The sequence below is a fragment of the Ranitomeya variabilis genome, chromosome 4, assembly GCF_051348905.1.
Source record: "Ranitomeya variabilis isolate aRanVar5 chromosome 4, aRanVar5.hap1, whole genome shotgun sequence".
In the NCBI taxonomy this organism is placed as follows: Eukaryota; Metazoa; Chordata; class Amphibia; order Anura; family Dendrobatidae; genus Ranitomeya; species Ranitomeya variabilis.
The window spans coordinates 654,140,560-654,168,461 of record NC_135235.1 but is presented as its reverse complement, the minus strand read 5'-3'; the positions used below and the strand labels follow the sequence as shown (position 1 = coordinate 654,168,461).

Below are 27,902 nucleotides of genomic sequence, written 5' to 3'. Positions count from 1 at the left end.
AAAGGTCAATTCACAACACTATCCATGAAAAACAGAGATAGCACTCATACACAAAGAAAGGACTTCCAAATTACATGTTATATACATTATATACACAATTTTTTTTTCCATGTGTTTGCAAGCTTACTGATATGTTGAACTATACATTTATCTTTTTCAATTTATCTTTTAACTTTAATAAAGTATGAGCTTATTTTTTAAAGCAATAGACTAAAACAATATGGCACGTTTTAATGCAAGATAATGAAAAATTGGATGAAAAGTAATACATAGGAATGAGAAGTGGACCCAGTGTATGTATAACTGAGGAAGGCAGAGCTCGACCAGAGCGTGTGATCTCTGGGGACTATATGAGGACTGCAGCATCTGAGTGAAGTCAATTCCCTGAAATAGGTAAATTGTATTTCTGAAACATTGAACTTCTTGTGCTATTTGTCATGGGGTTACTTCAACAGAGAGGAGCCAGAAGACCACAGCGTCTGACAGGGGCGGATTATCAGAGGGTCAATATGGGCGGTAGCCCTGGGCCCAGTGGTGTGTGGGGGCCCTGGGCTACCGCAGAGATTGACCCTCTGATAATCCGCCCGAGTGTGACTGCTGTGAATGCCCGCCGGGCGCCGGCATTTATGTGCCCCCGGACCCGGTGGGCAGAGAGAGGGGGCCCGCATCGGTCCCCTTCTCATCTGCTCACCGGGCCCCTTCCGGCGCTGCGGCGGTTTCCTATTGACGTGCGGGCGCGCGCCCGCACGTCAATAGTTAACAACAGCCGCCAGCCAATTGGAGGCTGGCAGCTGAAGTCGGCCGCAGCGCACACGTCGCCGGCGTTGGACGTCATTGTCAGTCGCCAGCGAGTGTGCGCTGCTGGAGGGAGCTCGCCGCCTGGAGCGCTGGTCAGGTGAGAAGACTCTGTTTGTTTTTTTGTTTTGTTTCTTTAATAAGCTAACGGTGGACTGGACACATTGGGGGCAATGCTGGAGACACTGGGGCAATGCTGGAGACACTGGGGCAGATTGCGGGAGACACTGGGGCAATGCTGGAGACACTGGGGCAATGTTGGACACACTGGGGGCAATGCTGGAGACACTGGGGCAATGCTGGAGACACTGGGGCAGATTGCTGGAGACACGGGCAGATTGCTGGAGACACTGGGGCAGATTGCTGGACACACTGGGGCAGATTGCTGGACACACTGGGGCAATGCTGGAGGACACACTGGGCCAGATTGATGGAGACACTGGGGCAATGCTGGAGACACTGGGGCAGATTGCTGGACACACTGGGGCAATGCTGGAGGACACACTGGGGCAGATTGATGGAGACACTGGGGCAATGCTGGAGACACTGGGGCAGATTGCTGGACACACTGTGGGCAATGCTGGACAATTGGACATACTGGGGTAGATTGCTGGACACACTGGTGATAATATGCTGGACACACTGGGGCAATGCTGGACATACTGGGGCAGATTGCTGGACACACTGGTGGTAATATGCTGGACACACTGGGGCAGATTGCTGGACACACTGTCTGGGGGCAATGCTGAACACAGTGGGGGGCAATATGCTGGAGTCAGACACTGGGGCAGATTGCTGGAGACACTGGGGGCAATGACACTGGGGCAGATTGCTGGACACTGGGGCAATATGCTGGACATACTGGGGCAATATGCTGGACATACTGGGGCAGATTGCTGGACACACTGGGGGTAATATGCTGGACACACTGGGGGTAATATGCTGGACACACTGGGGCTGATTGCTGGACACACTGGGGGCAGGACTGGAGGCATGGGCAGAATGTAGACACGGGGCATGATTGGAGACACGGGGCAGAATGAAAGACATGGGGCAGGATTGAATCATGGGGCAGGATGGATACGATGGAGACAGATGGAGCAGGATGGGGAGATCATATGGTGTAGAATGGATACTCATGAGTGCAGGATGGGAGAACATATGGCTGGAGCCAGGAATGAGACACACGGGGCCAGGGTGGGGAATATTATTACCATAGGGGCTAATTAAGGGATATTGTTACTGCAGTAATGTATTTATTTTATTTTTTGAGTATACTGTTTTAAATGGGGGGGGGGTGGCCCTGTTACTGTGCAGAGTGACACTATATCGCCTTTTTTTCTCCATGTGGTGTAATGTAGAAGTTGTGAAAAATTAAGTAATGTGTTCTGCAAGCAGAGCTCGAGATAACTGTGTTATTTCCTGCAGAAACGAGTCCTGGCTGGAAGAAATGATGGCGGTCTGTGCTGGATGAAAGATGAAGGACTTCACCTAGAGACGTCACTGGTGAGTCAGTGTTACCTATACACTGACACTATACACTGTATACTATATACAGCGGTCCTGTGTACAATGTCACCAGTGATCACTGTACTACCTATACATTATATACAGAGCTCCTGTGTATAATGTCACCAGTGATCTCTGTATTACCTCTACACAGATACTGCATACTAAGTACAGATCTCCTGTGAATACTGGCACTTATGGTGATAGTATTGTGTTTGTTTGTTTTTTAATTACTGATCAGTATTGTAGTATTCAGTCACTATGTGGTGGTAATATGTGGTCTGGAAATGGTGTTGTGGTATTTGTCTCTTGAATGTGCTATTTGGTCACCAAGTGGTGGTAATATGTGGTCTTGACATGGTGCGGTGGTATTTGTTCCTTGTATGTGATATTATTCGATCACTGTGGTTGTAATTTGTGGTCTGGTCATGGCGCGGTGGTATTTGTTCCTTGAATGTGATATTATTGGTCAAAATATACCTAAATTGTATTGCAGATTTTAACAAATATTTAATAGGTTACAGAAGAGTAGGGCCCGGCCATTTTTCTGGAATAATCTGGTTCGGGTATCACATGACCCCCGTCACATGACCCCCGTCACATGGCCCCCATCACATGACCCCCGTCACATGACCGGGGGGGGGGGGGGTCCACAGTGTCTGAACAGCCCGGGGCCCTGCTACCCTTAATCCACACCTGGCGTCTGATTGCTCATACTCCTGCGCTGAAAAAAAAAATTCACCTTTTTAAATGGTGTTAATTTCTTTGGGCACAACAGAGGTTAATCGGCCATGTTGGAAGTTCTGGGAGTCTGAGCACTCAGCTAAGCTCGGTTAGCCACTCCCATCCCCTTTATAATCTAAGTCCTGATTGAAACACATGGTCAGAGCTAGCTTATGCTGCATGGCTTGGAGGAGAGGTGTTTTGGTAGTTATATGAGGAGTTTGGTGGATTTATCTGTTACTGGTGTGTGGGTGTGATAATTCCCTTCCCTCCTCTTACTTTGATTTTTCTGCGTCCTCCACTCCTCGGTGCATTCCTCTGTTATATGTGAGTGAATATTTGTGTGTCTGGTATTTTCAGTTAGCCCTTGTTTGTAGGGTTGGTATACTGCGGTGCACGGCAGCTCCCTTCTTCCCTGGGTGGAGGAAGAGAACAGACAGAGGTCCCATTCAGGAGATAAGTTAAGGTAGGAGGACCCAGCATCTTCACCTTCAGAAGTATCCCGAGGAATAGGGCAAGCTAGGGTGCTCCCTAGTGTTAGGGATAGGGAAGGAGCCAATAGTCCCGGGTCACCTGACAGCCGAGTCGTGACACTGTTTTGGCATTCATACATTTAACAGTAACATTACTGCAGCCCAGGAAGTATTGGGAGAAGTTCATGTGAGCATGCTACCTGGCAGAGCATCTCTAAACATCTCCGACAACATAATAAACAGAGGAGCTTTCACATAACTGCATATGTATTTGTTGAGTACAAACTGTATTTATCTGGTCATAACAGTGTAGCATACTTTTTTATATTACACAGTATAGTACTGGAACAGCCCACTTTAAATTGTATGGCAAAAGATCAACAACCTTCAGAACATTATGTGGCCCCAATAGCTTTCTACCCTCGTAACCAGCATCCTTCACTGTTGAAAGACTTTTTTTAATTATTATAATTTGTTCCACCTTACACTGTGGAGAGACTATGCTTCCCTATTATCCTTAGTTCTGTTAACAGGCACACGGATGCAACAGCGCAGAAAATGAGGAGGCAGTGGTACTAAACAAACAACTATTTATTTGGCTAACGTGAATTTTTACAATAGGGAAAATAACTATTTGATACACTGAGTGGAGAGTTGTGTAATTTTTAAAGTAGGTACACTTCAACTGTGAGAGACAGAATCTAAAAATAACATCCAAAAAAATCACATTGTATTATTTTTACATAATTAATTTGCATTTTATTGCATGAAATAAGTATTTGATACAATAGAAAAACAGAACTTAATATTTGGTACAGAAACCTTTGTTTGCAATTACAGAGTTCAGATGTTTTCTGTAGTTCATGACCAAGTTTACACACCCTGCAGCAGGGATTTTGGCACTCCTCCATACAAACTTTTCCAGATATTTCAAGTTTCGGGGGTTGTCGCTTGGCCACATTGCGTTTCAGCTCCCTCCAAAGATTTTCCATTGAGTTCAGGTTTGGAGATTGGCTCGGCTATTCCAGAACCTTTAAGTGCTCCTTATTGAACCACTCCTTAGTTGCCCTGGCTGTGTGTTTTGTGTCATTGTTATGCCGGAAGACCCAGCCACGACCCAACTTCAGTGCTCTTACTGAGTTATGTAGGTTGTTGGCCAAAATCTTGCAATACATGACCCATCCATCCTCCCTTCAATATGGTGCAGTCATCCTGTCCCCTTTGCAGAAAAGTACCCCCAAAATATGATGTTTCCTCTACCATGTTTTACAGTTAGGATGGTGTTCTTGGAGTTGCACTCATCCTTCTTCCTTCAAACAAGGCGAGTGGAGTTGATTCCAAAAAGTTCTATTTTGTTCTCATTTAACCAAATTAGCTTCTCCCATGCCTTTCCTGGATAATCGAGATGTCATCGGTAAACTTCACATGGGCCTGGGCATGTGATGGTGTGAATAGGGGGACCTTGAGTGCCCTGCAGGTTTTAAATCCATGACTGCATAGTGTGTTACTAAAAGTAATGTTTGAGACTGTGGTCCCATCTCTCTTTAGGTCATTGATGAGGTTCTCCTGTGTAGTTCTGGGCTGATTTCTGACCTGTTTCACCATCATCCTTACCTCACGAAGCAAGATCTTGCATGGAGCCCTAGACCGAGGAAGATTGACAGTCATCTTGTGTTTCGTCCATTTTCTAATAATTGTGCCAACAGTTGTTGCCTTCTCACCAAACTGCTTGGCTATTGTCCTGTAGCCCATCCCAGCCTTATGAAGTGTACCTACAATACAAATTACAGTCCTCTCCATTCTTTGTAGGTGGGAAAACTCACACAAAAAAAAGTTTTATGTGTGTATACTGTATATAATGGGTGTCACTCTCACTACTGGAACTGTCACCGTTTTTTCTCTAGGCAGCTCAAAATGTCACAAAGGCCCTAACAGGAATCAACGATACTACCCACTGGGCTGCAAGTCCAAGATTGGTGAGATACTTGATACTCTATTCACAATAGCCACCTTTTTTCCCTGAAGCGTGGCCCCGGCCCACACTCTGTAATGTACGACTATGCTGGAAGTAACTGCTCACACAAACGTCTATCTCTCTGACCCTGTTTGTCTCTCGGCCCTGACTCGACTCACTTGGATTGGATCTTTTAACTCTATTCTCTCATCACTGGCACTAGTCACCAAGATCGGATTTCTCGGTCCTTCACTCGCATCTGTTTTTTAGTCCTTCACCTGCATCTGGTTATTTGGTCCTTCTCTGGCATCTGGTTACTCAGTCCTTCACTTGCATCTGGTTACCTGTAATGGTGGCTATAAGCCAACTCCACTGAACTGCACATCTGTCCTGCTACAGGTCCAGGCACTGACTCCTACCCTTTTCCCTTTCCGGGCTTTATATAATTATTAACCACAGCTGTAACCTGACTCAGTGTCTCCTCTAACCTATTTCCTCAGACGATGTGTGTTCCGCTCTTCAATTCCTACCATTATCATTCTCTCCTCTTTCTCTATTCCTATCATCTTTGGGCAGAAAATGCTGATATTTGTTCACAGACACTCTGCTTAAACGCTCTATTGTGTTTATCTCTTTACTACTCCATCTCCTTACAGTTGCAACCTTCTCCCATCTGTGACAAGTAGTCATGTTACCACATGTAATGGGCTGGGTGGTGGAACCACTGTGCCAAAGCCCAGGGAAGACCTGTAGGGGTGTGACTAGGAGCCTCACCCAATCTGAATATGGATACGCAGCAGCTACCGACACCGCAGTCTGTGGAGAGACAAGGGAGATGACCAAGGTGCTTCTCCAGGACTGATCTTGGGTAGATGGCGGCTGACCCCTAGGAGCGCATAGCTGGAATAGCCCCGGGGAATGTGCAGCACCCCAGAGTCCTGGTCGTTGCAGTACTGTCGCTCCGCCACTAAGGGGAGTGATGGTACATCTGATTGCACTAAAGGAGTTCACCTGACCAGGTATCACAGTCACACATTACACTTCACACTCCGGCCACCAGGGGGAGCAAAGGGTTCTATGTATTAGGCCACTCCTCACACTCTGGTAAAACTGGGGGTTGGATAGGAAGTTAGGGACTGGTTTTGCCCAGGAAACATCTAGTGAGAGAAGAGTATTGCTTGGGAAGATCCAGGGGGGTCCCTGTCAGGGGTGGGATCCTGACAGAGGCCTAGCGAAAGGACAGATCGTTACGGAGCCGCGCCTGCACTTCATTGCGGCGGCTGTTATGATCTGGTGGCCTAGGAGCAGCATGAGACGTCCTCTGGAGAAGGTGGTATCTGTACTGACCGCAGACCCTGAACTTAACACCGCAACTAGAAGTAGCTGTGGGATGTACCTACCAATCCTAGACACCTCGACACAGCCGGAGGACTAATTAACCCTATAGATAGAAAAGGGAAAACTATCTTGCCTCAGAGAAAATCCCCAAATGGTAGACAGCCCCCCACAAATATTGACTGTGAGAGGAGAGGAAAAAACATACACAGACTGAAAACAGGATTTAGCAAAGGAGGCCAATCTAGCTAGATAGGAAGGATAGGACAGAGTACTATGCGGTCAGTATTAAAATACTAGAAAATATCCACTGTTGTGAATTTACCTTTTGGCTCCCTCTAGTGGCTACTAGTGATTTTACTCTGGGTATGTCTATCATCCCTTGTATGCTCACCTGGGTCGTTAGGTCAGGGGTGTTGCTATATAAGCTCCCTGGACCTTCAGTTCAATGCCTGGCAACGTTGATATCAGAGCTAATCTGTAGTGCTCTTGTCTACTGATCCTGGTTCCTGCGTGATTAAGCTAAGTCCGCTTTCTTGCTTTTTGCTATTTGTTTTTGTTTGCATTTTTGTCCAGCTTGTTCATTATCTGTATCCTTTCCTTGCTGGAAGCTCTAGGGAGGCTGGAGTTCTCCCCCCGGGCCGTTAGACGGTTCGGGGGTTCTTGAATCTCCAGTGTGGAATTTTGTTAGGGTTTTTGTTGACCATATAAGTTATCTTACTACATTCTGCTATTAGTAAGCGGGCCTCTCTTTGCTAAACCTAGTTCATCTCTGTGTTTGTCATTTCCTCTTACCTCACCGTTATTATTTGTGGGGGGCTTGTATCCTACTTTTGGGGTCTATTCTCTGGAGGCAAGAGAGGTCTTTGTTTTCCTCTTCTAGGGGTAGTTAGTCCTCCGGCTGGCGCGAGACATCTAGCGACCAACGTAGGCATGTTCCCCGGCTACTTCTAGTGTTGGCGTTAGGAGTAGATATATGGTCAACCCAGTTACCACTGCCCTATGAGCTGGATTTTTGTACTTCGCAGACTTGCTGATATCTCTGAGACCCTCGCCATTGGGGTCATAACAATCCACCACAGAGAATACAAAAACTCCACATCTAACTAAAGACATGGAGGGTATATTGTTGTGAACTCTATTTTTGGGCTCCCTCTAGTGGTCACAAGCGGTACTGTGTAGTGTTGTCTTTCTGCAGGTTGGCAGCATCAGCTGGTTCGTTATCCTTGGTTGGTTTCCTATTTAGCTCACCTGGAGACTCAGTTGCCTGCTATCAATGTATTCAGTGCTCTTCAGATTCCTTGTGACTACCTTGCTCCCAGTCTCTCCAAGACAAGCTAAGTTTTTGTTTGTTCATTTTTTGATTATCAGCATTCATTATGTTTCTTGTCCAGCTTGCTAAAATGTGATTTCCTCGCTTGCTGGTTGCTCTAGGGGACTGAGTTTCTCCCCCCACACCGTTAGTTGGTGTGGGGGTTCTTGAAATCTCAGAGTGGATATTTTGTAAGGGTTTTTTACTGACCGCATAGATTCCCTTTTCTATTTTCTGCTATCTAGTATTAGTGGGCCTCTTTTGCTGAATCTGCTTTCACCCCTGTGTATGTGCCTTCCTCTTACCTCACCGTTATTATTTGTTGGGGGCTTCTATATCTTTGGGGATTATTTCTCTGGAGGCAAGAGAGGTCTTTATTTCTCTCTAGGGGTAGTTCCTCAGGCTGGCTCGAGACATCTAGGATTTTTAGGCACGTTCACGGCTACTTCTAGTGTGTTTGGATAGGTTCAGATTTGCGGTCAGTCCAGTTTGCCACCTCCCTAGAGCTTGTCCTATGTTTGTTACTTAGCTGGAGTAATTTGTGATCCTCAACCACTAAGGATCATAACAGTATAGCAGGCCCAAAAGTGTTTAATGCATCGCAGAAGTGGGATAAAAAGAAGAGCTGAGTACTTTTTTTTTTTTCCTCCCGCTTTTCCTTTGCTGCAGTCTGTTTAGCTTCTTTCATCCCCTTGAACTCTGGGTGGTTTGGAGCTCAGCTGCAGACATGAATATTCAGACTCTGACTTCTAGTGTGGATCATCTTATGGCACGGGTGCAAAGTATTCAGGATTTTGTTATTCATAGCCCTATGTCAGAACCAAAGATACCCATTCCTGAGGTGTTTTCTGGAGATAGATCTAGGTTTCTAAATTTTAAAAATAATTGTAAGTTATTTATATCTCTGAGACCTCGTTCCTCTGGTGATTCCGCTCAGCAAGTTAAAATTGTTATCTCCTTGTTGCGTGGCGACCCTCAAGATTGGGCTTTCTCTCTGGCGCCAGGAGATCCTGCATTGCTTAATGTAGATGCATTTTTTCTGGTTCTTGGACTTCTTTATGAGGAGCCTAATCTTGAGAATCAGGCAGAAAAAGCGTTGCTGGCTATCTCTCAAGGTCAGGATGAAGCAGAGGTGTATTGCCAAAAATGTCGGAAATGGTCGGTGCTTACTCAATGGAATGAGTGTGCCCTGGCTGCAAATTTCAGAGAAGGTCTTTCTGAGGCCGTTAAGAATGTTTTGGTGGGGTTTCCCACCCCTACAAGTCTGAGTGATTCTATGGCTTTAGCCATTCAGGTTGATCGGCGTTTGCGTGAGCGCAAATCTGCTCATCCTTTGGCGGTGTTTTCTGAACAGAGACCTGAGTCTATGCAATGTGACCGAACTCTGACCAGAATTGAGCGACAAAGTCATAGACGTCAAAATGGGTTGTGCTTTTACTGTGGTGATTCTACTCATGTTATCTCAGCATGCTCTAAACGCTTAAAAAAATTTGCTAAACCTGTCACCATTGGTACTATACAGCCTAAATTTATTTTGTCTGTTACTTTGATTTGTTCTTTGTCGTCCTACCCGGTTATGGCTTTTGTGGATTCGGGTGCTGCCCTGAATCTGATGGATTTGTCGTTTGCCAGGCGCTGTGGTTTTGTCCTGGAGCCTTTGGAATTTCCTATTCCTCTGAGGGGAATTGATGCTACGCCATTGGCTGAGAATAAGCCTCAGTATTGGACCCAAATGACCATGTGCATGACACCCGTACATCAGGAGGTGATTCGCTTTCTTGTTCTGCATAATTTGCATGATGTTGTCGTTTTGGGTCTGCCATGGCTGCAGGCTCATAATCCAGTTTTAGATTGGAAAGCTATGTCTGTGTCATGTTGGGGTTGCCAGGGAATTCATGGCGATACTCCGTTGGTGTCTATTGCTTCTTCCACTCCTTCTGAGGTCCCTGAGTTTTTGTCTGACTACCAGGATGTATTTGATGAGCCCAGGTCCAGTGCCCTGCCCCCTCATAGGGATTGTGACTGTGCTATAAATCTAATTCCTGGTAGTAAATTTCCTAAGGGACGACTTTTTAATTTGTCTATACCAGAGCATGCCACGATGCGGAGTTATATAAAGGAGTCTTTGGAGAAGGGACATATTCGCCCATCCTCTTCCCCTCTTGGTGCAGGATTTTTTTTTTGTGGCCAAGAAGGACGGTTCTTTGAGACCTTGTATAGATTATCGTCTTCTGAATAAAATCACAGTCAAATTTCAGTATCCTTTGCCACTATTGTCTGATTTGTTTGCTCGGATTAAGGGTGCCAGTTGGTTCACCAAGATAGATCTCCGTGGTGCGTATAACCTTGTGCGCATTAAGCAGGGAGATGAATGGAAAACAGCATTTAATACGCCCGAAGGCCATTTTGAGTACTTGGTGATGCCTTTTGGACTCTCTAATGCCCCTTCTGTGTTTCAGTCCTTCATGCATGACATCTTCCGAGAATATCTGGATAAATGTATGATTGTTTATCTGGATGACATTTTGGTCTTTTCTGATGATTGGGAGTCCCATGTGAAGCAGGTCAGGATGGTGTTTCAGGTCCTGCGTGCTAATGCTTTATTTGTGAAGGGCTCAAAATGTCTCTTCGGAGTACAGAAGGTCTCCTTTTTGGGTTTTATTTTTTCTCCTTCTACTGTGGAGATGGACCCAGTCAAGGTCCAGGCTATTCATGACTGGACTCAGCCCACGTCTGTTAAGAGTCTTCAGAAGTTCTTGGGTTTTGCTAATTTTTACCGTCGTTTCATCGCTAATTTTTCTAGCATGGTTAAACCTTTGACGGATTTGACCAAGAAGGGTTCTGATGTGACTAATTGGTCTCCTGCGGCCGTGGAGGCCTTTCGGGAGCTGAAGCACCGGTTTTCTTCAGCTCCAGTCTTATGTCAGCCAGATGTCTCTCTCCCCTTCCAGGTCGAGGTTGATGCTTCTGAGATTGGAGCAGGGGCTGTTTTGTCGCAGAGAAGCTCTGATGGCTGTGATGAAGCCATGTGCTTTCTTTTCAAGAAAGTTTTCGCCTGCCGAGCGGAATTATGATGTTGGTAATCGGGAGTTGTTGGCTATGAAGTGGGCATTTAAGGAGTGGCGACATTGGCTCGAAGGAGCTAAACATCGTGTGGTGGTCTTGACTGATCACAAAAATCTGATTTATCTTGAATCTGCCAAGCGCCTGAATCCTAGACAGGCTCGTTGGTCGTTGTTTTTCTCCCGTTTCAACTTCGTGGTCTCATACCTGCCTGGTTCGAAGAACGTGAAAGCTGATGCACTTTCTAGGAGTTTTGTGCCTGACTCTCTGGGAGTTTCTGAGCCGGCTGGTATTCTCAGAGAGGGAGTGATTTTGTCTGCCATTTCCCCAGATTTGCGACGAGTGCTGCAGAAATTTCAGGCGGATAGACCTGACCGTTGTCCACCAGAGAGACTGTTTGTCCCGGATAGATGGACCAGCAGAGTTATTTCCGAGGTCCATTCTTCGGTGTTGGCGGGTCATCCTGGGATTTTTGGTACCAGAGATTTGGTGGCTAGGTCCTTCTGGTGGCCTTCCTTGTCGCGGGATGTGCGTTCCTTTGTGCAGTCTTGTGGGATTTGTGCTCGGGCTAAGCCTTGCTGTTCTCGTGCCAGCGGTTTGCTTTTGCCTTTGCCTGTTCCGAAAAGGCCTTGGATGCACATTTCCATGGATTTTATTTCGGATCTTCCAGTATCTCAGAAAATGTCTGTCATCTGGGTGGTGTGTGATCGTTTGGTGCCCTTGCCTAAGTTGCCTTCTTCCTCCGATTTGGTTCCTCTATTTTTTCAGAATGTGGTTCGCTTGCACGGCATTCCTGAAAATATTGTGTCTGATAGAGGATCCCAGTTTGTGTCCAGGTTTTGGCGGACTTTTTGTGCTAAGATGGGCATTGATTTGTCTTTTTCGTCGGCCTTCCATCCTCAGACTAATGGCCAAACCGAGCGAACTAATCAGACGTTGGAAACTTATTTGAGATGTTTTGTTTCTGCTGATCAGGATGATTGGGTGACTTTTTTGCCATTGGCCGAGTTTGCCCTTAATAATCGGGCTAGTTCTGCTACTTTGGTTTCGCCTTTTTTCTGCAATTCTGGTTTCCATCCTCATTTTTCCTCGGGTCAGGTTGAGCCTTCTGACTGTCCTGGGGTGGATTCTGTGGTGGATAGGTTGCAGCAGATTTGGAACCATGTGGTGGACAATTTGAGGTTGTCACAGGAGAAGGTTCAGCGCTTTGCCAACCGCCGCCGCGGTGTGGGTCCCCGACTTCGTGTTGGGGATTTGGTGTGGCTGTCTTCTCGGTATGTTCCTATGAAGGTCTCCTCTCCTAAATTTAAGCCTCGCTTCATCGGTCCTTATAAGATCTTGGAAATCCTTAACCCGGTGTCTTTTCGTTTGGATCTCCCAGCATCGTTTGCCATTCATAATGTGTTCCATAGGTCTTTGTTGCGGAGGTATGTGGTACCTGTGGTTCCTTCTGTTGAGCCTCCTGCTCCGGTGCTGGTCGAGGGCGAATTGGAGTACGTGGTAGAGAAGATTTTGGATTCTTGTATCTCTAGACGGAGGCTTCAGTATTTGGTTAAGTGGAAGGGCTATGGTCAGGAGGATAATTCCTGGATTGTCGCCTCTGATGTTCATGCGGCCGATTTGGTTCGTGCCTTCCACGCGGCTCATCCTGATTGCCCTGGGGGTCTTGATGAGGGTTCGGTGACCCCTCCTCAAGGGGGGGTACTGTTGTGAACTCTATTTTTGGGCTCCCTCTAGTGGTCACAAGCGGTACTGTGTAGTGTTGTCTTTCTGCAGGTTGGCAGCATCAGCTGGTTCGTTATCCTTGGTTGGTTTCCTATTTAGCTCACCTGGAGACTCAGTTCCTTGCCTGCTATCATTGTATTCAGTGCTCTTCAGGTTCCTTGTGACTACCTTGCTCCCAGTCTCTCCAAGACAAGCTAAGTTTTTGTTTGTTCATTTTTTGATTATCAGCATTCATTATGTTTCTTGTCCAGCTTGCTAAAATGTGATTTCCTCGCTTGCTGGTTGCTCTAGGGCAGTGATTTTCAACCTTTTTTGAGCCGCGGCACACTTTTTATACTTAAAAAATCCCGAGGCACACCACCAACCAAAATGGCACAAAATGGTGCGTCCAGGTTTGAGATGAAAGTCTGCAGTCATTCTATGTGACTGCAGGCTTCTGAATTCTCACAGCGCAAGCACTGCACACTTTCAGGATTCTCCCTTGCCGGTGGCCAGAGTGGACGGTCATGACAGCACAAGTATGTGATTTGGATACTTCTGGCCACATTCTAACTAGACGTGTCCGGCCTCAGTCAATTCATTTTCATTGAATGAGGCCACACATGTCTAGTCAGCACGTGACCGCATGTATGTAAATCACCAACATCAGAGAATTATGATAGCAGTGTGCACTGTGAGAATTCAGAAGTCTGCAGTCACATAGTATGACTGCAGACTCATCACAACCTTGGACATCCCCTTTAATGTTCCTAACAAATAAAAATGAGAATTAGTATCACAAAAAAAACACATTTACATCCATGTACCTGATAGATGACGTTGTTTGTGGAGTCGCCTCTTTCTTTTCATCTTCACCTTGTCCAGATGCCATGATGACTCTTCTCATCCACCGGCAGAGCTCGTTTCTGCAGACTTCCATCTTCTCCTGTCTTCTGCAGCACATCCCGACACAACACCCTTAAAGATAGCAGTGTTATTATAATGCTCCGGAATAACAATATCTGCCCTAGGCTGAGCCTCTGAGTAAATAATTGCCCCTCACTTTATTCCCAGCACATAATATGACCCTCACTGTCCCTCTTATGGTACATGCCATCCACACTACCCTCTCTCTCTTTTCCATACTTCACACTGCCTTCTCATACGGTGTCCCTCATAGAGAGCCCAGTCTCTCTACTGTGCCCCTTCATTACACTCCTCCTACTTGGCATACTGTCTCCTCCTGGCTGTTACCCTCACACTACTCAGTATCTATTATGTGTCCACTCACACTTTCATCCCCCCATACTGTCTGCACACATTTCTAATAGCCTCCTCCTGTACATCCCCCCCCCTGCTAACATACCCCTTTGCTCTCTCCATATTTCCTCCTCACACATTCCCCCCTCACACATTCCCCCGACTCCCCATACTGTCCTCACACATCCCATCACCGTTGCTCCCAGTACTGTCAGCACACATTTTTCCCCTCGCTACTGTGTCCACCCCCATCTCCCCACTCACCCCCACAGAATATATCCACTGCCCTTCCGATAGAATAAATCCATCCCCTTCCACAGAATAAATGCACCCTGCCCCACACATGCTAAATAAATTCCAGCCCCCCCCCCACGTACACACTGAATAAATCCCCCACACACACTGAATAAATCCCCCCACACACTGAATAAATCCCCCCACACACTGAATAAATCCCCCCCCCACACTGAATAAATCCCCCCACTGAATAAATCCCCCCACACTTAATAAATCCCCCCACATACTCCCCATAAACCCACCCCACGCTGAATCTTCGGTGTCTTCAGCTCCACAGCACAGGAGCACTTACCACCAAGTCTCTTCTTTCTCCTGCGCGCCGGATAGTGACGTCAGCAGCGTGATCACATGACTTGATCACGCTGCTGGCGTCGCTCTGACCCGGCAGTCAGAGCCTCAATTGTACTCGCAGCTGGTAGATGTCTGCGAGTACAATTGATCTCCGGGAGCCGGCGCGCTGCAGCTTCTCTGTGCCGGCTGTCAGCTTGACAGTTGGCACAGAGAACAGCTGACTCCCGTTCCCCGCGGCACACCCGACCATGTGTCGCGGCACACTAGTGTGCCGTGGCACACTGGTTGAAAAACACTGCTCTAGGGGACTGAGTTTCTCCCCCCACACCGTTAGTTGGTGTGGGGGTTCTTGAAATCTCAGAGTGGATATTTTGTAAGGGTTTTTTACTGACCGCATAGATTCTCTTTTCTATTTTCTGCTATCTAGTATTAGTGGGCCTCTTTTGCTGAATCTGCTTTCACCCCTGTGTATGTGCCTTCCTCTTACCTCACCGTTATTATTTGTTGGGGGCTTCTATATCTTTGGGGATTATTTCTCTGGAGGCAAGAGAGGTCTTTCTTTCTCTCTAGGGGTAGTTAGTTCCTCAGGCTGGCTCGAGACGTCTAGGATTTTTAGGCACGTTCACCGGCTACTTCTAGTGTGTTTGGATAGGTTCAGATTTGCGGTCAGTCCAGTTTGCCACCTCCCTAGAGCTTGTCCTATGTTTGTTACTTAGCTGGAGTAATTTGTGATCCTCAACCACTAAGGATCATAACAGTATATCTGCCTCTCCAGAGATTCCAGGTTGGCTGCATAAATCCTTACACAGATTAAGCTGGACCAGAAAAAACATGAAATGCACTGAACAATAAGGCCCACAACATGTGGGCTGCAAAATCAAGCAGAACTTATCTTTGTTGAAATGAACAGCAAGCAGGAGAGACCAGGAAGGGATGTGAATCCTCCAGAAACAATGAACAACTGGCACTGACCAAAGGGTCAAGCCAGACTAAATAGCCCAGTCAGAATTGCACGAACTGGAAACACCTGAAGGATGCTGTGATCCAAAGACAGCAGCGTTACCACTTATAACCACCGGAGGGAGCCCAAGAGCAGAATTCACAACAGGCGGCATCTTAAGAAAGGACACTAAGCGAAGTATATTGTGGAGAAGTGAGAAACGAGATCACTGCACAAAGGCGATAGAACCAGTAGGAGTCGTGCCCCGAGATCGGCAACATCCTACTGAGGCGCGTAGCCGGTGGCCGGAACGCCGAGGAAGTATTGGGCTCCATGCATTACTTCAAACCAACGGCAGGGCAGTTAATTTTAGGTTGGCTGCCTCACCTAAATCACCTAATGAAGACAACGGAGGCAACTGTGGGAGAGGGGCGTCTCTAGGGTCCCTATAAAATAACTCCAGGCCTACCCGTCATACGGGTGCGTCCTATCCATATCATCTGGGGGACGGAGAGAAAGAACAGAAACATACACGACAGTTGTGAGGACTATCCCGTGGTGCTCAGCAGGGAAGTACTACAACACCCAGGCGCTAGTAGGTAGGCACTGATTTCCACCTGTAAAGGGAACTATGGATGTGCCTTCGGACCGGCCGGTCTCAGCCAGCCCTGTTAGCAGTGCTCTGGATTGCGGATGCCGAAGCCTTCAGTAACGAGGTAAAGAGACTGCAACCTTGTGTCCTCGTCATTTGCTGCGTCCTACATCTGCACCTACACCTTTAATTGGGCGCCCCTTAGCAGGACCATGGAACGGGTCGGGCCACCGTGACATCCTCAGAACCGAGAGATACCCGGGTCCGAGTACCCCGCTGTCCTGTGTCTGGGGGCCGCTCCAACTGTCCAACAGATGCAGGCAGGCAGAGAAAAAGGCAGGAACCACAGGTGCAGACAGGACAGTCAGATGGAGAGATGAGCACTGGCTGGTGCAGCTGGCTCTGCTGCCGTTGAGGTGAGCACTGGCGGCTGCAGCTGGCTCTGCTGCCGTTGAGGTGAGCACTGGCGGGTGCAGCTGGCTTGGCTGATGATGAGGTGAGCACTAGTGGGTGCCATCTGGCTTTGCTGCCATTGAGGTGAGCACTGGCGAGTGCAGCTGGCTCTGCTGCTGTTGAAGAGAGCACTGGCGGGTGCAGCTGGATCTGCTGCCATGGAGGTGAGCACTGGTGGGTGAAGCTGGCTCTGCCGCCGATGAGGTGAGCACTGGCGGGTGCAGTTGGCCTTGCTGCTGTTGAGGTGAGCACTGGTGGGTGCAGCTGGTTCTGATGCCGTTGAGGGAAGCACTGATGGGTGCAGCAGACTCGGATGTAAGTACAGGGACCTGAGAACTGACAAGCGTGTTAGGAACAAACTCACAACACTGCACAGGCACCTCCATGTTGGAGGAGGAGGTTTAGATAGAGACCTCCAGCTATTGGCTGGGGACACTTTAGAGGAATGCATGCGGCCCCTTTAAGAAAGAGGAAGGGTGCATGCACCCGCTCTGAGCACAGTGCCTTGAGACCTGCTAGGATTGCATGCATCCCAGGCAGCAGCAGACCCAGAAGGGGCAGGACGGGTGCCTTGGTGTAGAGTACACTGATGTCTCTGCAGGAAGAGAGGGACTGCAGGCAGAGATGTGGGCTTTACACCACAGCTGTGTACAATACCGACAGGTAAACCTCCACCAATGGAACAGTGATCTCCTCCAGTCATCTGTCAAGAAAATTAATGACCTACTGTATGTATAGGTTTATAGAGCTGGGTGGCGCTACAAGAATTATTTGGATTGCACTGCTTCCAGATAGTGAAGGAAGCTGGTGGGGATGGAGAGTGAAGGACCTGGAGCACATGCTTCTGTGTAGCCGCAACACAGATCTGTTTCCTCCTATGCTGAGGCTAGAATAAATTCTGGTTTTGGAATTGAAGTAATTTGTCCTTAAACACAATTTATTTTGTGTTCAAGGACAGATTCTGTTTACAGTTATGTGGGACTGCGATGGGGGTTACTTGTGCCCTCGTGTATGCCAATCTTTTAATATTGTTTTTGAAATGATATAATCAGATTTCAACAGATATGTACCATTAATTGTGTCATGGTGCAGTTTCACAGATAATGTTTTTCATCTGGCAAGCTCCCAATGATGATCGGATCGGGTTCCTGGAATAATTTATCATAATGAGGCTAATGTTAAATTGATAAGCAGTTACAGCCGGTGTCAGATATTGAAAACGGTATGAAAACTAAAATAAACTTAGAAATTCACACTGAAGGCATCAAAACTATGAATTAGCACATGTAGAATTATATACTTAACAAAAAAGAGTGAAACAACTGAAATTATGTCTTATGCTTATATTCTAGGTTCTTCAAAGTAGCCACCTTTTGCTTTGATGACTGCTTTGCACACTCTTGGCATTCTGTTAATGAGCTTCAAGAGGTAGTCACTGGGAATGGTTTTCACTTCACAGGTGTGCCCTGTCAGGTTTAATAAGTGGGATTTCTTGCCTTATAAATGGTGTTGGGCCCATCAGTTGTGTTGTGCAGAAGTGTGGTGGATACACAGCTGATAGTCCTACTGTTAGAATTTGTATTATGGCAAGAAAAAGGAGTTAAGTAAAGAAAAACGAGTGGCCATCATTACTTTAAGAAATGAAGGTCAGTCAGTCCGAAAAATTGGGAAAACGTTGAAAGTTTCCCCAAGGGCACTGGCAAAAACCATCAAGCGCTACAAAGAAACTGGCTCACATGAGGACTGCCCCAGGAAAGGAAGACCAAGAGTCACCTCTGCTTCTGAGGATAAGTTTATTCGAGTCACCAGCCTCAGAAATTGCAGGTTAGCAGCAACTCAGATTAGAGACCAGGTCAATGCCACACAGTTCTAGCAGCAGAGACATCTCTACAACAACTGTTAAGAGGAGACTTTGTGCAGCAGGCCTTCATGGTAAAATAGCTGCTAGGAAACCACTGCTAAGAAGGGCAACATGCAGAAGAGACTTGTTTGGGCTAAAGAGCACAAGGAATGGACATTAGACCAGTGAAAATCTGTGCTTTGGTCTGATGAGTCCAAATTTGAGATCTTTAGTTCCAACCACAGTGTCTTTGTGCAAAGCAGAAAAGGTGAACGGATGGACTCAACATGCCTGGTTCCCACCGTGAAGCATGGAGGAGGAGGTGTGATGGTGTGGGGGTGCTTTGCTGGTGACACTGTTGGGGCTTTATTCAAAATTGAAGGCATACAGAACCAGCATGGCTACCACAGCATCTTGCAGTGGCATGCTATTCCATCCGGTTTGCGTTTAGTTGGACCATCATTTATTTTTCAACAGGACAATGACCCCAAACACACCTCCAGGCTGTGTAAGGGCTATTTGACAAAGAAGGAGAGTGATGGGGTGCTACGCCAGATGACCTGGCCTGCACAGTCACCAGACCTGAACCCAATTGAGATGGTTTGGGGTGAGCTGGACCGCAGAGTGAAGGCAAAAGGGCCAACAAGTGCTAAGCATCGCTGGGAATTCCTACAAGATTGTTGGAAGACCATTCCTGGTGACTAACTCTTTAAGATCATCAGAGAATGCCACGAGTGTGCAAAGCAGTCATCAAAGCAAAAGGTGGCAACTTTGAAGAACCTAGAATATAAGACATATTTTCAGTTGTGTCACACTTTTTTATTAAGTATATAATTCCTAGTATGTTAATTCATAGTTTTGACGCCTTCAGTGTGAATGTACAATTTTCATAGTCATGAAAACACAGAAAAATCTTTAAATGAGAAGGTGTGTCCAAACCCAAGCCCAAAATGAAATTTTCTGTACAGCGTACTCATTTCTGCCTTTTCTTTTTTTCTCTTCAGACATCTTGAATTTCAGATTTCATCTTAGAATTTTCCCTACATACTCAATTAATTTTTTATTGTATCACCACCACAACATTACATGAATATCCATAGCAAGTGTCCTATCTTGGCTGTAATGTACCTTATTATAATTGTATGACATGAGATGTCTAATTATCATCAGTAACTGTGTTGGTAGTTTTTGTCCATTACTGTTGAAAACTTGTGTGGTTCAGTCCATAAAGTTTCATAATACCAGTAGTGATGAGCGAGTATACTCGTTGCTCGGGTTTTCCTGAGCACGCTCAGGTGGTCTGCGAGTATTTGTGACTGCTCGGAGATTTAGTTTTTCTTGACTCAGCTGCATGATTTACAGCTGCTAGCCAGCCTAAGTACATGTGGGGGTTGCCTGATTGCTAGGGAATCCCCACATGTACTCTGACTGGCTAACAGTCGTAAATCATGGAGCTGCGGCGATAAAAACTAAATCTCCGAGCAGTTATAAATACTCGGAGACCACCCAAGCAACGAGTATAGTCGCTCATCACTAAATACCAGTGACCAATGTGAGAAAATGACGGCACCTTATTCTCAAAAGTCGCAATAAATAAAAAAATAAACATCGTAGTGTTACATATCCTGATGTTTAATTGCTCAATAGAGTGTTCACAGAAATATTTTGTTCATGTGTTAAATGTGATATAAAATTGTTTGAAGCTCAGTCTGGTGTTTTTCTCCCCTAAGGTTGTGAACTACAACAGGTCCTTAGCTTCTATAACCACAGAATACCGGTTATCTCCTATTCAGTTTGACTCAAGAATCACTCACAGAATATCAATACTTTATATTTAACAAAGCAGAAAACCTTGAAAATAAGACTCCACAGAAAAAATATATGTTTAGTGGGAGTTCCAGAAAACGTGAAAGGTTGAAGGTCTGGAGAACTGTTTGAAAAGTGGCTCATCCCTACTTTTGGTAAAGATACCATATCTCCCCTATTTGTCATAGAATGGGTACACATAGTTCCCTCTAGGCCTTCGCCACCAGGAGCACCCTCGAGAACCATCTTTATCAAGCTGTTAGGCCGATAGACAGAAATGAGGGAGGAGATGTAAGGGGGTGCCGCACTGTGGAAAGCTTTTTGGGTGAGAACAAGTACTTTGAATTATATCCTGTAATGAATGGGCAGCCAGTGTAATGACTGGCGAAGAGCGGACGCGTCCGAGTAACGATTAGCTAGATGGACAACCCTGGCTGCTGCATTAAGGATAGACTGGAGAGGGGAAAGTCGAGTAAGGGGGAGGCCAATTAGTAGAGCATTGCAGTAGTCCAGGCGGGAGTGGATCAAGGCGACAGTGAGGGTTTTTGTTGTTTCCATGGTGAGAAAAGGACGGATTCTAGAGATGTTCTATAGGTGTAAGCGGCATGAGCAGGCAAGAGATTGCATATGGGATGTGAAGGAGAGATTGGTGTCAAACATAACACCCAGACAGCGTGCCTGCTGCCGGGTGTTATTATGGTGCCACCTACGGAGAGAGAAATGTCAGATTTAGGGAGGTTAGTAGATGGCGGGAGCAGAAGAAGTTCAGTTTTGGAGAGGTTGAGTTTCAGATAGAGAGCGGACATGATGTTGGAGACTGCGGACAGACAGTCACTGGCGTTCTGCAGTACAGCGGGAGTAAGGTCAGGGGATGATGTGTATAGTTGTGTGTCATCAGCATAAAGATGGTACTGAAAGCCAAATCTGCTGATGGTTTGTCCAATTAGGGCCGTGTATAGGGGAAAAAGAAGGAGGCCATGGACTGAGCCCTGAGGTACCCCGATAGTGAGAGGAAGAAGAGATGAAGTGGAGCCAGAGAACAGAACACTGAAGGAGCGGTCAGAAAGATAGGAGAACCAGGAGAGAGCAGTGTCCTTAATGCCTAGTGACTGGAGCCTAGAGAGTAGGAGAGGGTGGTCAACAGTGTCGAAAGCTGCAGAAAGGTCGAGAAGAATTAGCAGAGAGTGGTCACCATTACATTTGCTGTCAGAATGTCGTTGGTCACTTTGATGAGTGCCGTTTCTGTCGAATGTAGGGGTCGGAAACCAGACTGTGAAGGGTATAGGAGGGAATGAGTGGAGAGGTAATGGGTAAGGCGGGAGTAGATCAGGCGCTCCAAGAGTTTAGAGATGAAGGGTAGATTGGAGACTGGTCTGTAGTTGTTTGTGCAGGATGGGTGGAGGGAGGGTTTCTTTAGTAATGGTGTAATGATAGTGTTTGAAGGAGGAGGGGAAAATGCCAGAGGTGAGGGAGAGATTAAAGATTGTAGTTAGGCGAGTTGTGACGACTGGAGACAGAGACTGGAGATGTGAGGGAATGGGGTCGGTAATGCATGTAGTCAGATGAGAAGAGAGGAGCCTGGAGACTTCTTCTGTGATGGGATCGAATGTGGAGTGAGCCAAGGGAAATGCAGGGAGGGATGGGAGTTGCTGCGCTTGGTGTCTGGGAGCGGATTTCCTGACAGATGTTATCTATTTTCTCTATAAAGTGGGAGGCCAGGTCATCAGCACAAATGTCAGTGATAGGGGCTTGTGCTTTTGGCCTGAGGAGGGAGTGAAAGGTGTCAAAAAGTTTCTTGGGGTTGTTGGATAGAATGGAGATCAGAGTGGTGAAGTAGGTCTGTTTGGCGAAGTGAAGGGCAGTTACAGGTTTTTAACATAAATTTGAAGTGTAGGAAGTCTTCTAGTGTGCGAGTTTTCCTCCATAAGCATTCAGCATTCCTAGAGCATCGTTGGATAAATCGGGTTTGCGATGTGAGCCAGGGCTGTTTTACTCTGTGCTTGGAGGTTCTGAGGGTGAGGGGCGCTACTTGGTCCAGGGTGCTTCTAAGAGTGTCATTGTAGTGATGTACAGCCAGATCAGGACAGGAAAACGAGGAGGTTGGGGACAATGATGAGTGTAGGGAGTCTGAAAGTGTGTGAGGGTTGAAAGCATGCAGATTTATGAATGTGTGGTAGGTAGGAGAGTGCTGGGGTGAGCGAGGAATAGTGAGTGTGAAGGAAAGAATGTTGTGGTCAGAGAGGGGAAGCGGTGAGATATCTAGGTAGGAGACTGAACAGAGGCGGACGAAGATTGATGAAAGTTGATAACAAAATATGCTTAGAAGAATTTATTGTACAGGTTTTTTTAAGAGTCAATGCATTTTGAGGTCATGCAGGAACTCTTCATCAGGACTTCACTAGGTTTTTGTCCTGATGAAGAGGTCCTGCGTGAAGAAGTCCTGTGTGACCTAGAAACGTGTAGGCTCTTAAAAACCTGTACAATAAATTCTTCAAAGTATATTTCGTTATGAGCTTTCATCAGCAGCACATTGCGACACATCCACTCGGTTTTCTGTAGAGATATAAGCAAACACAAATCCAAAGATTTAAACATGAATCTCCAAAATAATGTTGGAGAGGCTGAACAGCTTTACAGCACAACTCTGAAAGATATACCGTAAATCTGTGTAATTTTGAGACTTCTCAGAAAATACACTGAACAAACATAAAAAAAAAAAAACTCCTCTAAAAGGTGCAGGTTTATCACACAGTACAAAACAATTTGAATGCTGACTGCAGGAATGTCCACCAGAGCCGTTTCCCATTCATTTCTCTGCCATAAGCTGTCTCCAAAGGCATTTCAGAGAAATTGGCAGAACATCAAACCAGCCTCACAACCAGACTAAAGGCCCCGTCTCACATAGCGATTTACCAACGATCACGACCAGCGATATGACCTGGCCGTGATCGTTGGTAAGTCGTTGTGTGGTCGCTGGGGAGCTGTCACACAGACCGCTCTCTCCAGCGACCAACGATCAGGGGAACGACTTCGGCATCGTTGAAACTGTCTTCAACGATGCCGAAGTCCCCCTGCAGCACCCGGGTAACCAGGGTAAACATCGGGTTACTAAGCGCAGGGCCGCGCTTAGTAACCCGATGTTTACCCTGGTTACCAGCGTAAATGTAAAAAATAACAAACAGTACATACTCGCCTTCTGATGTCCGTCAGGTCCCTTGCCGTCTGCTTCCTGCTCTGAGTGCCGTACAGTGAGAGCAGAGCGCAGCGGTGACGTCACTGCCGTGCTGCGCTCTCACTGTACGGCACTCAGAGCAGGAAGCAGACGGCAAGGGACCTGACGGACATCAGAAGGCGAGTATGTACTGTTTGTTATTTTTTACATTTACGCTGGTAACCAGGGTAAACATCGGGTTACTAAGCGCGGCCCTGCGCTTAGTAACCCGATGTTTACCCTGGTTACCAGTGAAGACATCGCTGGATCGGTGTCACACACACCGATTCAGCGCTGTCAGCGGGACCTCAACGACCAAAAAAAGGTCCAGGCAATTCTGACACGACCAGCGATCTCACAGCAGGGGCCTGATCGCTGGTACGTGTCACACATAGCGAGATCGCTACTGAGGTCGCTGTTGCGTCACAAAACTTGTGACTCAGCAGCGATCTCGCTAGCGATCTCGCTATGTGAGACGGGGCCTTAAGTGTAACAACACCAGCTCAGGACCTCAACATCCAACATCTTCACTGCCAAGATTGTCTGAAACCAGACACCCGGATAGCTACTGCAACAATCGGTTTGCATAACCAAAGAATTCCTACACAAACTGTCAGAAACTGTCTCAGGGAAGCTGATCTGTATGTTAGTCATCCACATTTGATTGCAGTTCATTGTCGTAACTGACTTGACTTGCGTGGGTAAATGCTTACATTCCATATGGTTGGGCACATTGGAGAGGTGTTCTCTTCACGTATGAATCCCAGTTTTCACTGTACAAGGCAGATGGCAGAATGCGTGTATGGCGTTATGTGGGTGTGGAGTTTGCCGATGTCAATGTGGTGAATCAAGTGGCCCATGGTGGCGGTTTATAGTATGGGCAGACATATGTTATAGACAACAAACACAAGTGCATTTTATTGATGCCAGTTTGAATGCACAAAGATACCGTAACAAGATCCTGAGGCCCACTGTTGTGTCGCTCATCCACGACTCTCACGTCATGTTGCAGCATGATAATGCACGGCTCCATGTTTCAAGGATCTGTACACAAGTCCAGGAAGCTGAACATTCCAGTTCTTGCATGGCCAGAATACTCACCGGATTTCCCTCATTCAGCACGTTTGAAATGCTCTGGATTAGCGTATACGACAGCATGTTCAGGTTCCTGCCAATAGCCAGCAACTTTGCACAGCCATTGAAGAGGAGTGGACCAACAATTCACAGGCATTAATCAACAACTTGATCAACTCTATGTGAAGGAGATGTGTTGCACTTAGTGAGGCAAATGGTGGTCACACCAGATACAGACTGGTTTTCTGACCCCTCCCCGGACCCCCACAATACTGTAAAACTGCACATTTTAGCGTGGCCTCTTATTGGAGCCACCGTAGGGCACACCTGTGCAATAATCATGTGGTCTAATCAGAATCTGGATATGCCACACGAGTGAGGTAAATGGATTATCCTGGCAAAGGAGAAGGGCTCACTAACACAGATTTAGACAAATTTGTGAATATTTGAGAGAAAATCTCTTTTGTGTACATAGAAAAAGTCTTAGATCTTTGCGTTCCACTAAAAAAATGGGAGCAAAACAAGTGTTACATTTAGATTTTTGTTCAGTGTATAAACTGATCATCTTTGGCTACAGCACACAACAAAAGATTTTTTTTATTAAGAAACAATATTTTGAAGGAGAAAGTGTATGACACCTGCTAGCAACCATACTAAAATCCCAAGAGGTATTTTCCCATATATCTTATTTTTATAATACCAAAGAGGATTCTGTTAAAATTAATATGGACATAATGGAAGCACTAAGGGAAGATTATTCAAATATATATAAAGCCACATTTCCTGGGACTCTGGAAGAAATTGATAGGTACGTAGTTGAAATCATTTTACCCATGCGGTCGGTGAAGGATAGGGAGACTCTTAATGCCCCTTTGTCTCTGGAGGAACTTAAGATTGCTTTGCAGTCTATACCTAGTGAAAAAAGCACTAGGCGTAGATGGTCTACCTGGTGAATTATATAAAAAAAATTCTGAGTTATTCCTTCCACAGCTTCTATCACTCCTCATATTGGGTCTTGGGGTTGGCCACCTACTGGGAGCTATAACTGAGGCCATGATTTTCGTATTGCCATAACCCGGGAAAGATCCATTTGAAATAGGCTCATATAGACTGATTTCGCTCCTTCTGGTAGATGTAACATTTTAGCAAAAGCCCTATCAAAGACTTTTAAAGGCTTGCCATGTCTATAATTGCCACAAATTATTAAGGGATTCGTGGCAGCTCTGGATTTACTGAAATTTAAATGTTTTTCCTTAGGTCCAGCTAGAGTTAATGCCAGTCTCTTGCTGGCAATTTGTTTTAGGCTGGTAAGCTGATGTTGGTTGGTAACCACTCCCACCTGCCTTTAAGTAGTCAAATCACCCATCAGCTGATAATTTGTTATAGAATTTTTGTTCTATGCAGACCAGCTAGGTGTGTGGAGCTCGCCTGTGACAGTGGGGTTGCTGCTGTTTGAGTTCTGTTATCCTGGTGCCATTTTTGGTGTTGCTTTGGAGCTTAGCAGCAGAGCCTGAGCTGAGTATTATCCTTTTTGTCTGTCCCATTTGTCTCTTTCCCTGTGTGTTATCATCTGCAGTGATGAGGCTAGAGTCCTTGCCAGTCAGTGGACTAGCCAGGGTTAACAGAAGTGAAAGTCAGGGACTAGGCACGTGACGGCAGCAAGGACCCACATAGGGCGTTAGGGAAGCTCAGGAACAGGTACAGGTTGGAATTCTGGATGTGTCAGTAATGTCAAAAACAAAAATAAAAAAAAAAAAACAGTTTATGAATTAAAATATCTGGGAATTCATATTAGTCTACGTTCACATTTGCGGTCGGCGCCGCGTCGCCGCATGCGTCATGCGCCCCTATATTTAACATGGGGGCGCATGGACATGCGTTGCACTTGCGTTTTGCGACGCATGCGTCACTGCGGCGCACGCGTCCGGGCGCAGAGGACGCAGCAAGTTGCATTTTTGCTGCGTCCAAAATCAACCAAAAAAAGGACGCATGCGTCGCAAAACGCAGCGTTTTGCATGCGTTTTTGTTTGCGTTGTGCGTTGCGTCGCCGACGCTGCGGCGCACAACGCAAATGTGAACTTAGCCTAACAGCTTGGCTACATTACATATATTAGACTTAGTCTCAATCCTCTAATGGGTAATTGACACCACGTGTTAATTTTTGTTAAAAATTTATCCATGTCAGTCATAGGTAGAGGCAAGTTAACTAAAATGATATTAATGCTACAGTTGTTGTATGCAACTAAAAACGCAACCATATGGATACCAATGAGATGTTTTGATAGGGTTCATGGCCTAGTTAGAACGATTTTATGGAAAAAAAAGAAACAAGCAAGGATAAGGTTTGAATTTCTACAAAATCAAAAAACTTTGGGAGGCCTTTCAGGTCCAGATGCATGGATTTTTTTCCTTTCTTCTCAACTCCAACAATTCAGAAGATGGGGGTAGGAAACAAAAAATGATATAGTGGGAAGACTACTTACAGAAAATACACCATGGAAAATCCCTGTCACGAAGTGACTGTTCAAGCGTGACACGACCCAACGGGTTGTTGGTCACAAAGCAGCGAGACTCACTAGGGAACACCGGGGACACAATAACAACGGTGGGCCCTGCGATAGGGAACGGGGAAATGGACACCTCCTGCACGCTCCTTAGGATGTGCCCTGATCTTCCTGACGTCCCTATACATGTTCTTTCAACCTGTCGCCAAGCTGGATACCTTAGCCCTCACTCGCCCTGCACCTATTCCTGGGTAGGGAATTGGCAGGTGAAAGCACTGGTCTCACCGCTGCACTAATACAACACAAAGGGAAAGACAAACAAGGTATCAGCAAACAACACTTAGCTTTCTCTGCTGCAATGCACCACACAGCAGAGAAAGGCACCAGGAATAAGTATACAGCTGAAGAACCACCGCACTCAGCACACTCCTTTCTCCAGCTAGGTTGATAACCAGAAGGACCTGTATAACCAACAGCCAGCTGATGCATCAGATGACTTATGAAGGAAGATGGGAGTGGTTACCACCAACATCACATGACCCAGCAGCAATGCAATAACACCAGTGGCCACCCAGGAGGAAAACTGCATAAACCCCCAATGACCAGAAAGGAAAAAAGGTTTTAATCATAGGGAAACCAGATATGACACAGATCCAAACAAGGATCATGACAATACCAAGGAGCCTAACAAAGGCTGGGAATCAAAGTGTAAATGGGTCTGTATATCCAGCACTGGCTATGAAAGTCAAAGTTTGGGAAAGAGGAA

The 27,902-nt window shown here is 46.2% G+C and overlaps 1 protein-coding gene across 1 annotated transcript in view; it reads right to left on the bottom strand.

The window, feature by feature from the left end:
• LOC143767446 (uncharacterized) overlaps nucleotides 1–27,902 on the bottom strand; it is a 212,448-nt gene that overhangs the window by 78,088 nt on the left and 106,458 nt on the right. The window lies entirely within an intron of this gene.